This window comes from Oreochromis aureus, linkage group 10, assembly GCF_013358895.1.
Source record: "Oreochromis aureus strain Israel breed Guangdong linkage group 10, ZZ_aureus, whole genome shotgun sequence".
Taxonomy (NCBI): domain Eukaryota; kingdom Metazoa; phylum Chordata; class Actinopteri; order Cichliformes; family Cichlidae; genus Oreochromis; species Oreochromis aureus.
Window position 1 is genome coordinate 11508921 of NC_052951.1, and position 8984 is coordinate 11517904.

At 42.8% G+C, this 8984-nt stretch overlaps 1 long non-coding RNA gene across 2 annotated transcripts; it reads right to left on the reverse strand.

Moving 5' to 3' along the window:
• Window positions 1-504: 504 nt before the first annotated feature.
• LOC116333545 lies at window positions 505-8699 on the reverse strand. Of its 2 annotated transcripts, XR_005614633.1 has the most exons (7): window positions 8139-8699; window positions 6863-6940; window positions 6183-6296; window positions 5407-5539; window positions 5192-5315; window positions 4906-5001; window positions 505-2168 (listed from the first exon to the last, which is right to left on the reverse strand). It is a non-coding gene; the product is annotated as an uncharacterized LOC116333545 (long non-coding RNA). The 2 variants fall into 2 exon arrangements; XR_005614634.1 differs by lacking the exon at window positions 4906-5001.
• Window positions 8700-8984: the final 285 nt, after the last annotated feature.

Here is an 8984-nt window from a genome sequence, read left to right on the forward strand (position 1 = left end):
TTGGTTGACTAGTAGGTGTTGGTACAGGTGTAGTAGTTTATGGACTAATAGAGAGTGTTGTCACAGCTTATGTGATTAATAACTTGGTAAAATAAATCAAGCTAAAGTATTAAAGAATAAAATTTACATCAATTCTGTAAATCACTTGTGGAACCTGAAACAAACGAGGACAAACAAGGAAGGTCTCCAATCAGCGTTTGTAACAATAACACTTCAAAGATCAGTCACATTTGCACTGCACACTGTCAACGAATAAATACCATGACTCCGTTGCATATATTATAAGTTATTCTTTATTAATACAGTGCCTTGCAAAAGTATTCGGCCCGCTTGAACTTTCCCACATTTTGTCACATTACAGCCACAAACATGAATCAATTTTATTGGAATTCCACGTGAAAGACCAATACAAAGTGGTATACACGAGAGAAGTGGAACGAAAATCATACATGATTCCAAACATTTTTTACAAATAAATAACTGAAATGTGGGGTGTGCGTAATTATTCAGCCCCCTGAGTCAATACTTTGTAGAACCACCTTTTGCCGCAATTACAGCTGCCAGTCTTTTAGGGTATGTTACTACCAGCTTTGCACATCCAGAGACTGAAATCCTTGCCTCCAGACTCCATCAAATGAGGAATCATCCATTTAAAACATCTTTTTGAGTAATTTTGTTGTGATCATGTAACCAAGCATGCCGACATGAGGAGTTGCGAGTAAAACGAGGAACTTTACAGATATTACATTTAAACGCCGCCTGTGCGCAACAGATGGCCACCCCTTCCTGAGCCCGGTTCTGTCGGAGGTTTCCCCCCATTAAAGGGGGGGGTTTCCTCCCCGCTGTCGCCAAGTGCTTGCTCATAGGGGATTTGGGGGCTTTTCAGAAAGGTTCACTGGCATCAAATTTAGGACTCAGGAAATGTGTAAATGGATGATTCTCCATCAAATGAGGAATCATCCATTTAAAACATATTTGCGAGTCATTTTATTGAGATCATGTAAAAAGCATGCCGACATAAGGAGTCGTGAGTAAAACGAGTAATTTTGCGCATATTACCTTTAAACGCCGCCAAATATGTTTTAAATGGATGAGGAATTATCCATTTAAAACATATTTGCGAGTAATGTTGTTGTGATCATGTAACCAAGCATGCCGACATGAGGAATCGTGCGTAAAAGGAGGAATTTTGCGCATATTCCTCCTTTTACTCGCGACTCCTCATGTCGGCATGCTTGGTTATATGGTCACAACAAAATGACTAATCTGCTTCAGTTATGAGCTTTCAGTTGATATCACATTGCTGCTCTCCGCAGGTATAGACGCAAACATGCGAGGTCTACTTTCCCCGTTCGCAGAGGCAGGAGACCCCACAAGGCCTCCGGTGTTCGCAGACGTGGGAGAAGATAGCGTCGCAGACATTAGACAGTCTTAATAAACATGTTGCATGCGCATTCAAACTTTAGTCCAATGAATTTTTCTTAGATGAGTGTGTTTGTTTTTTGGAAACATAGAAAAAAGTGTTTGGATGAACAATTGCAAAAACGATTGTCATATTAGAAGACTCTCCTTTCCCTTTGTTGTTTCAACCAATTATTTAAGAGTCCTCAAAAACACCTCAAAGTCTCGCTCAGGATGTTGCCAAACCCCCCAGATATCATCCAAGAATCGATAATAATATAATGGCTTTTTAACACATTTCTCCAATGCAGAGGTCTCCCACTCTGCCATGAAGATGTTGGCATAGGCTGGGGCAAAGTTTTTCCCCATTGCCGTACCCTTAATCTGTAAATAGAATTCCCCGTTGAACTCAAAATCATTCCTCATGAGGTTTATTTCACCCCAAAGGATCTCAGCCGCCGTAGCAGGTGGAGACGACTTAGACCCAGTAGAGTGGTTGAAGGAAAAGGAAAAGGGGGACAGGTGAGGTGCATTTCATGTCCCCGGTGCTATGGGGGGTTGCAGAGAGGTGTGACGAGCTCTGGTGGATGGGGGAGGGAAGTACTACTGAATCAAACCTGTTAAACAACTGGTTCAATCTGTTAGCCAGAACCTGGTCTCCAGACTCTGGACCCCCTCCGCTCACAGTGCTCCGTCCAGTGATGGTGTTCAGTCCTCTCCACACACCTCTGGTGTTGCTCTGCTGGAGCTGCTCCTCCACCTTCCTCCTAAAAGGAAGCATTACATTTAGAAAATAAAATACTTATTTTATATTTGTTTGTATTTTTTGTAAGATAATACGCTATATACACGGAGTTTATCTGGACGTAGTGTTTTCATTGTCATCCAAGTGACTCTAGAGGATGAAAACCCGTTGGAGTGTGTGCTAATGTCTATAGCAGGGGTGTCCAAACTACGGCCCGCGGCCCATTTTTAATTGGCCCTCAAGAAATTTTATAAATAGAATAGAATATGGCCCGCACTTCAACTTTTGCTTGAGTGTATTGCACTTCTTAGTTTTAACACCAGGGGAAGCTACTGTTGATCAAGGCAGTTGCTCCACCAAAAAGGACAATCCTAGAAGAAATTTACCCCAAGTTACTAAACATGGCAGAACCAAAGAAGCGAAAGGTAGAAAGTGAGTGCAGAAAATTTCAGACATGGTGGGAGAGTGAATATTTCTTCAAAGAATTCAAGGGGAAGTGTCTGTTTTATCTGCACCGAAACTGTGGCAGTTATGAAAGAGTATAATGTACGACGTCATTATGAAACCAAACATCAGGTCTATGCATCCTACACTGGTGCTGAGCGAGAGCAGAAAGTAAAGTAAATAGTAGCTGTCCTGCAGGGTCAGCAACAGTATTTTTTTGTGCTCAAAAAGTCCAGGAAAAGGCTCCAATAGCAGCTATGAGGTGGCCCAACTCATCGCAAGACGTGGAGTTACAGAGGAGCTGCTCGATCTTAAGAGTCTAAAAGGCACAACAACGGGTATGGATACTTTTGAAGCTGTGTCAGACTCAACTGACAAAATGGGACTTAAATGGGACAAGCTGTGTGCAGATACAACATACGGGGCTCCAGCTATGGCAGGTGCACACAAAGGAATGGCGTCTATGATGTGCGCTGAGGTGAAAGAGGCTGGAGGTGAGGCTGTTAAAATGCACTGTACTGTTCACCAAGAAGCCCTTTGTGCCAAGACAGTCAATCTTGGAGATGTAATGAACACTATTGTAAAAAGTGTCAACATAATTCGAGCAAGAGGACTGTAGCACAGAGAATTTCAGGCTTTCCTTTCTGAAGTGGATGCTGAATATGGGGATCTACTCTACCACTCGGAGGCGCGCTGGCTAAGCCGCGGCGCCGTGCTGAAGCGTCTTTACTCCCTGAGGTCAGAAATTGACCATTTTTGAAAGAGAAGGACCGACCTCTTCATGAGCTGAATGACCCTCTATGGTTGGCAGACCTTGCATTTTTAGTTGATCTTGCTGATCATTTAACCACCCTGAACAAGAGCCTACAAGGGAAAGAGCAGCTTGTACCACAACTTTATGCGCACATGAAAGCATTTTGTGTGAAGGTCAATCTCTTTAAGACACAACTGCACAACTTCAACGTTGTGCAGTTCCCCACACTGTCCAAGATCACAACTGCTTATCCACAGGCCAACCTTTCTGCTAAAAAAGGGAAATATGTGTCTGTGATTACATGTCTCGAAACAGAATTCAGACAGCGCTTCCAGGATTTTTCTGACAGTTCTACAGGAACTTGGAAAAGGAAAAGTTTCCTCTGATGAGACGCCATGTGAAAAAAATGATCAGTCTATTTGGCTCAGATTTGCTCCATGATCAAACGACATTTGTCCGGATTTTTGGCACAAGTGACGTCGGATCAGTACCGCAGCTGGATGGCCCGATTTACATACCCAGCGCAGCTGATACTCACCAGAAATCTACACTATTGGACAGACGAGCCAAAAGATCAGATCACCTTCTTTGAATAAAGCTGTGGTGATAATGGGGAGGAAGAAACAAGCACCAGCACGAGCTGGTCTTTGCCAACAGCTATCTCTGCCAGAACAGAGACCAAAGAAAATACACTGACACCTCTGATCTGCTCGAAAAGCTTAGATTCATTTTAAAAAATTAAATGAAAACATCAATATACTGGCAACTGTACAAGGTGGGGGGGAAAGCCATCGTAAAAACATTCATGCTTAGACAAACATTTAAAAGCAAATGATGGTTTCATAGGTTATCACTAGGCTTTATGTAGCCTGAGGCTTGGTGTCAGAAGGTGTGGATGTACAAGAACAATGACAGAGGTACATACTGTCTCCCAGGCCTGTCACCTTGACCTTGCTAAGGTCCAGCATGGCTGCCACGCTGCCACTGAAAGGGCTCTTGGGAATGTGATCTCCACCGTAGGTGGGGACCCTGTCACGGGAAAGGGAAGCGATCCACATTCTCCCATTTAATATGATGCATAACAGCCAGAAGAACGCTTCCTTGTCTTATAAGAACCCACATAATACAAAGTAACTACAAAGTAACTACAATCCACGCCCGCATGTGTGAGCATTTCTTCTCTCGCCTGTTGCACAGGTGTATATTTAACAGTGTGTGTTGGTGTGGTTGCTGATGATTTCAAAGTCATTCACAGCCTGCTGCTACTACTGCTTTGACTGGTACACAGTTCAAATGACAGCTCAAAAGGACCTGTTTACATTCGCGTACCAACTATAACCCTGTTTATTCATGTTTATTCTTGTTTTTAAATCCTTGCCATTGTGATTTGAATTTTGATCTTGTCAATTTCGTCAAACATTTTCATAAAAGTGTTATGAAGAGTTGTTCCATGTAGTATGACGGAAAACATTCAGACCGTATTATAGACCAATAAACTAAATAAACGGACTGTTTTTTGTTAGCACTCTCTGACTTTGTGAGGCAGTACAGGTATTCTTACCACTGCGGCTGAGTCCTGGTCCCTCTGCCTTGAGAAGGATCCACTTTGACCCTGAAGGATGTCATTGGAATAGCCTAAACGCAAACAGCCTTTGTCCTGATGGCAGAGGACAAAGGCTGTGTTAGCATGTTACCTTTGCAGGTAATGCTCTACAGTCATTTTTAGCCTCAAACAGCAGGTGGGTTAAATAAGTTTCCCTGTAATATCTGTTGTTTGGAATATTTCTTTGACATGAGCATATGTTTGCGCTCTTTACTCTCACACACACAGTTTTATGGAGCTTTACCTTGACCAGACTCTGAGCAGTCAACAGTGAAGTATGTTGGCTGGAAGGCTTGGAGGCCCGTATTTGCCACTCCAGGGTCAGAGACCTTCACCTTGTTTGGATGACAGCCTGCTCCGATATTCATCTGTGGGCACAAACACCAAAACTCAAGAGACTTTTCAGTGAGAAGAAAAGGCAAACCCTGCATGCAAGAGTGAAAGTGAGTGCATACTCACCCTGAATGGACTCTCAGTCTCCCCAGGAGACCATCACAGTGTGCTTCACAGGCTTACGTGGGGTGTAGGTGCAGGTGTATGTGCTGTTGCCATTATCCTTAACCTGGACATCCACAGAATTGACTTCACCATCCTGTGCAGAAGACAAGGGATTAGTTCAATCAGATTTAACACACCGTAGTTTTCGGACCATAAGGCGCACTGTTGATGAACAGGTCTGGTTTTATACATGAGGCGTACTGGATTATAAAACGCATTAAGCGAAACAAAACAGTCAGATAAGTCAAACTTTACTCAACTCTTTCTTCTAGCTTCCTCTACTTCCGTACCATTGATTCATTAATGTTGAAATCTCTCGCAGCTGCTCTATTCTCATGTTCTACTGCGTGACTGACAGCCTTGAGTTTGAAATCCGCTTCGTAAGCATGTCTCTTAACAGGTGCCATTTTGGGGTCCTTATCCACACACAATACAGTAATATTATGTTGAAGCGCAGTGCGTATCGCTCCGCGAGGCTGCTGACTACGTAACCATGATGCTCCGAAAATCCATCAAGCGGTGCGACTTCGTAGCTTACCAAAGTCGTACTAAAACATTTTTTGACAGATTTTTGAGCGCCGTGTATTACATAAAATCGGTTCAAGGTCAGTAAGCACAACCAGAATTCATACATAAGGCGCACAATTAAAGGATTTTAAGTGCGACTCATACTCTGAAAAATACGGTACATGCAATATATTTAACATATTTGTGGTCATATACAAAGCCAGATATACCTGGGCTATAATTTTCAGAGGAGCTTTTCCTCCTTGCTTGGCATCAACTGTGAATTCAGTGGGTTTTCCAACAGCCAGACCACTGCTCTGAAGGCCTGGACCGTACGCCTTAACCTAGAGAAAACAATTTTAAACAAACAATTAAAAAAGGAACAAGTCAAAGATCTACTACAGCCAAAGAAGATCATTTACAGACTTAGCGCTGTGAAAAAATATTTGCCTCCTTTCTGATTTCGTATCTTATTCCATATTTGTCACACTTACACGTTTCAGATCAATACATTTATAATATTAGACAAGAATGTGTAATATTAAACGGCAGTTTTCAAGGGGAAAAAGCTATCCAAACATACTTGGTCCTATATGAAAAAGTAATTGCACCTAAAACCCGATACCTTGTGTGTCACCTCTGACACCAAGAACTGCAGCAAGCGTTTGGTGCTAGAGGTCACATTTTGAGTTTGTAAAGATATTTAAGGTAGACACACGTAGTTAGCGGCAGGTGTGTTGTTGATCGAGAGGGCTTAGCCTCTACAGGAGAGCTTTCAGCCATGAAAAGTGTGTCCATCACAAGCCCACCACCATGATCTCAGGTCTTGAGGCAACAATCATGAAAACTAATCTTAACTGAGAGTGTTGGATGTCCTCATTGTTGCAGAGCACATGGACAGCATACTCACCTGGTTCTGTGGGCCAGCAGCACATGTCACACCATCCATCACCCTTGTCATCACATTCAATCTTGGTCTGAGAGAAACCTGAAGAGAAATAGAGCAACTTCAGAGAAGAAACTGAAGCCGATCAGCACATGCTTCCGATCGCTCGTATTTAAACTGCTATAATAACTTGTTGGTCTATAATATGTGAAAACATATATCAAATGTATCCTTCATGGATGAAATCAAGTCATCTTGAGCCACAAACAACATTCCTATAACAAGGTAGAAGCTGCAATGAGTTTTTGGTAGTGACTTTTATATATGCTTTATTTATCTAGTTCCAAAAATGGGTTGACGTTAAAAAAAAGTGTTTGTTAGTTTTTTAAAAAGCGTAATCTGTGCAAGAGGACAGCAGATGTTGCAAGAAATCTAAGAATAGTTGTTTAAAGTTATTTGAAGTGGACAAAGAGGATAAGGCGTTTGTAAACCCTGTTGAGGGAAGTCTATCTAGCAAGATATGTAAAGATATTGGAGATTAAAAAACCCCATAGGGAAACATAGGAAGTAATTATTTGTCAGGCAATGACTTGTTGGCAGAAGAAGAGTGGTCCTTGGTAGCCATGACAAGAAGGAGGTCCCATAAATCAGGCTGGGCTGTTTGTTGTTGGCAGGTAAAAGAAAAAACAGAGAAAAATCAAAATCAGGGGAAGTCCAGGCTGAACAAGGTTCATCCCTCGGAATTTTCACTCCAAGATCCCCTGCCTGGTACTCCCCCTAGCAGATGAACATAGAGAGGCAGGTGAGCCGAGGGCTCGAACCTGAGCCTCTATGTTATGAACCTGCTAGCCCACCACATGTGGCCACATGACGGGCGAGCAGAACGTGGAATATCCTTGTATTTAAAGAGCGCAAGGTGCACATCGGGCACCCAGCCTTTCGCAGGAGACCACACATTTTTACACTCAAATACTCACCACATTTCACACACTCACACCTGCTTTTTTTCCCTGCCCACCTTTTTCTCCACTTATTTATCAACAACCACTCCTTTTTCATCTCTGCTACCTTGCCTTTATTACATCCTCTTAGCTAGCATCAGTGACCGGAGAGCAACAACAGCAACCCAGTGCTTTTCTCATCATTTCTTTAGTCACGGTCAATTCATTGGCCTCTACGGATTAGCTAAACCAACTTTACAAAACAAGTTTCCCCGAAGAGCCCAGTTGTCATCTTAGCTGCCTAGATTTAAGGACCTAGCTAAGGACGGTAGTTAAGGACACAAACACATGTAACTTACCGAAAAAAAGCCTGGGGTCCCTCTGTCACTGTGGTTATTAGGTGCTAATAATTTGATGTAAAAGTGTCGGAGACAGTGTGAAAAAATGAAGGCAGAGTTGGTAGCCTGAAGAGAGAAAGTTGCGGAAGGTGGAGTAATAAGCAGCAAATAGTTGAGGAATGAAGAGCTGACAAGCATGGGTATTTTGCGGTAATAAAAGGTAATAAGAGAGCAGGCGGAGGAGTTGGCAAGAGCAGGAAAAAGGAGAAGCGACTTGGCTTCTCCCCGCCCCCCAAGCAAGGGTCGTGGCAGCGAGTCCGTGGGGGGTTCGAACTCGGGCGCTCAGATGGAAAGCGCCACTTCTTACGTCTTACGCCAAACGACCAGCCGGCGAAAGTAGGAAAAAAAAGGACATTTATCTTTTGTTCGGCAATACTTGTTTTTTTGTGTGCAAAACATGTATGGTGCTCGGTAAAGATGACACGCTGACTCACTTCTTCTTTTTTTGGTTTTGTTTTTGGTTTGACAAAGTTTGTTTTCATATTAAACCAATGTCAGTGACGTCATTCTACGCCACTACCACAGGTAAGGAAAAGCCTGAATCTGTAGATCTTTTTCTTTTCTTTTTGTTGTCTAAAACACAAAAATCGCCAAACAGTCAGCTCACAAAGTTGCAGCTTGGTGGCAATTTGGCAGAACAGCCAATGACTTAAAGCATTTAGGTGCATATATCTTGCCACAAGACATGTGTGCTAAGCTAGGTTGTGCACGATAGCATATGCTAGTTCCGGTGAGGAAAATCCTGTGTGGAGCTTTGTTTCCGGTGTCCTATTCGCGCCCTGTTTAATGTCCAAAAGAAGTTAACCA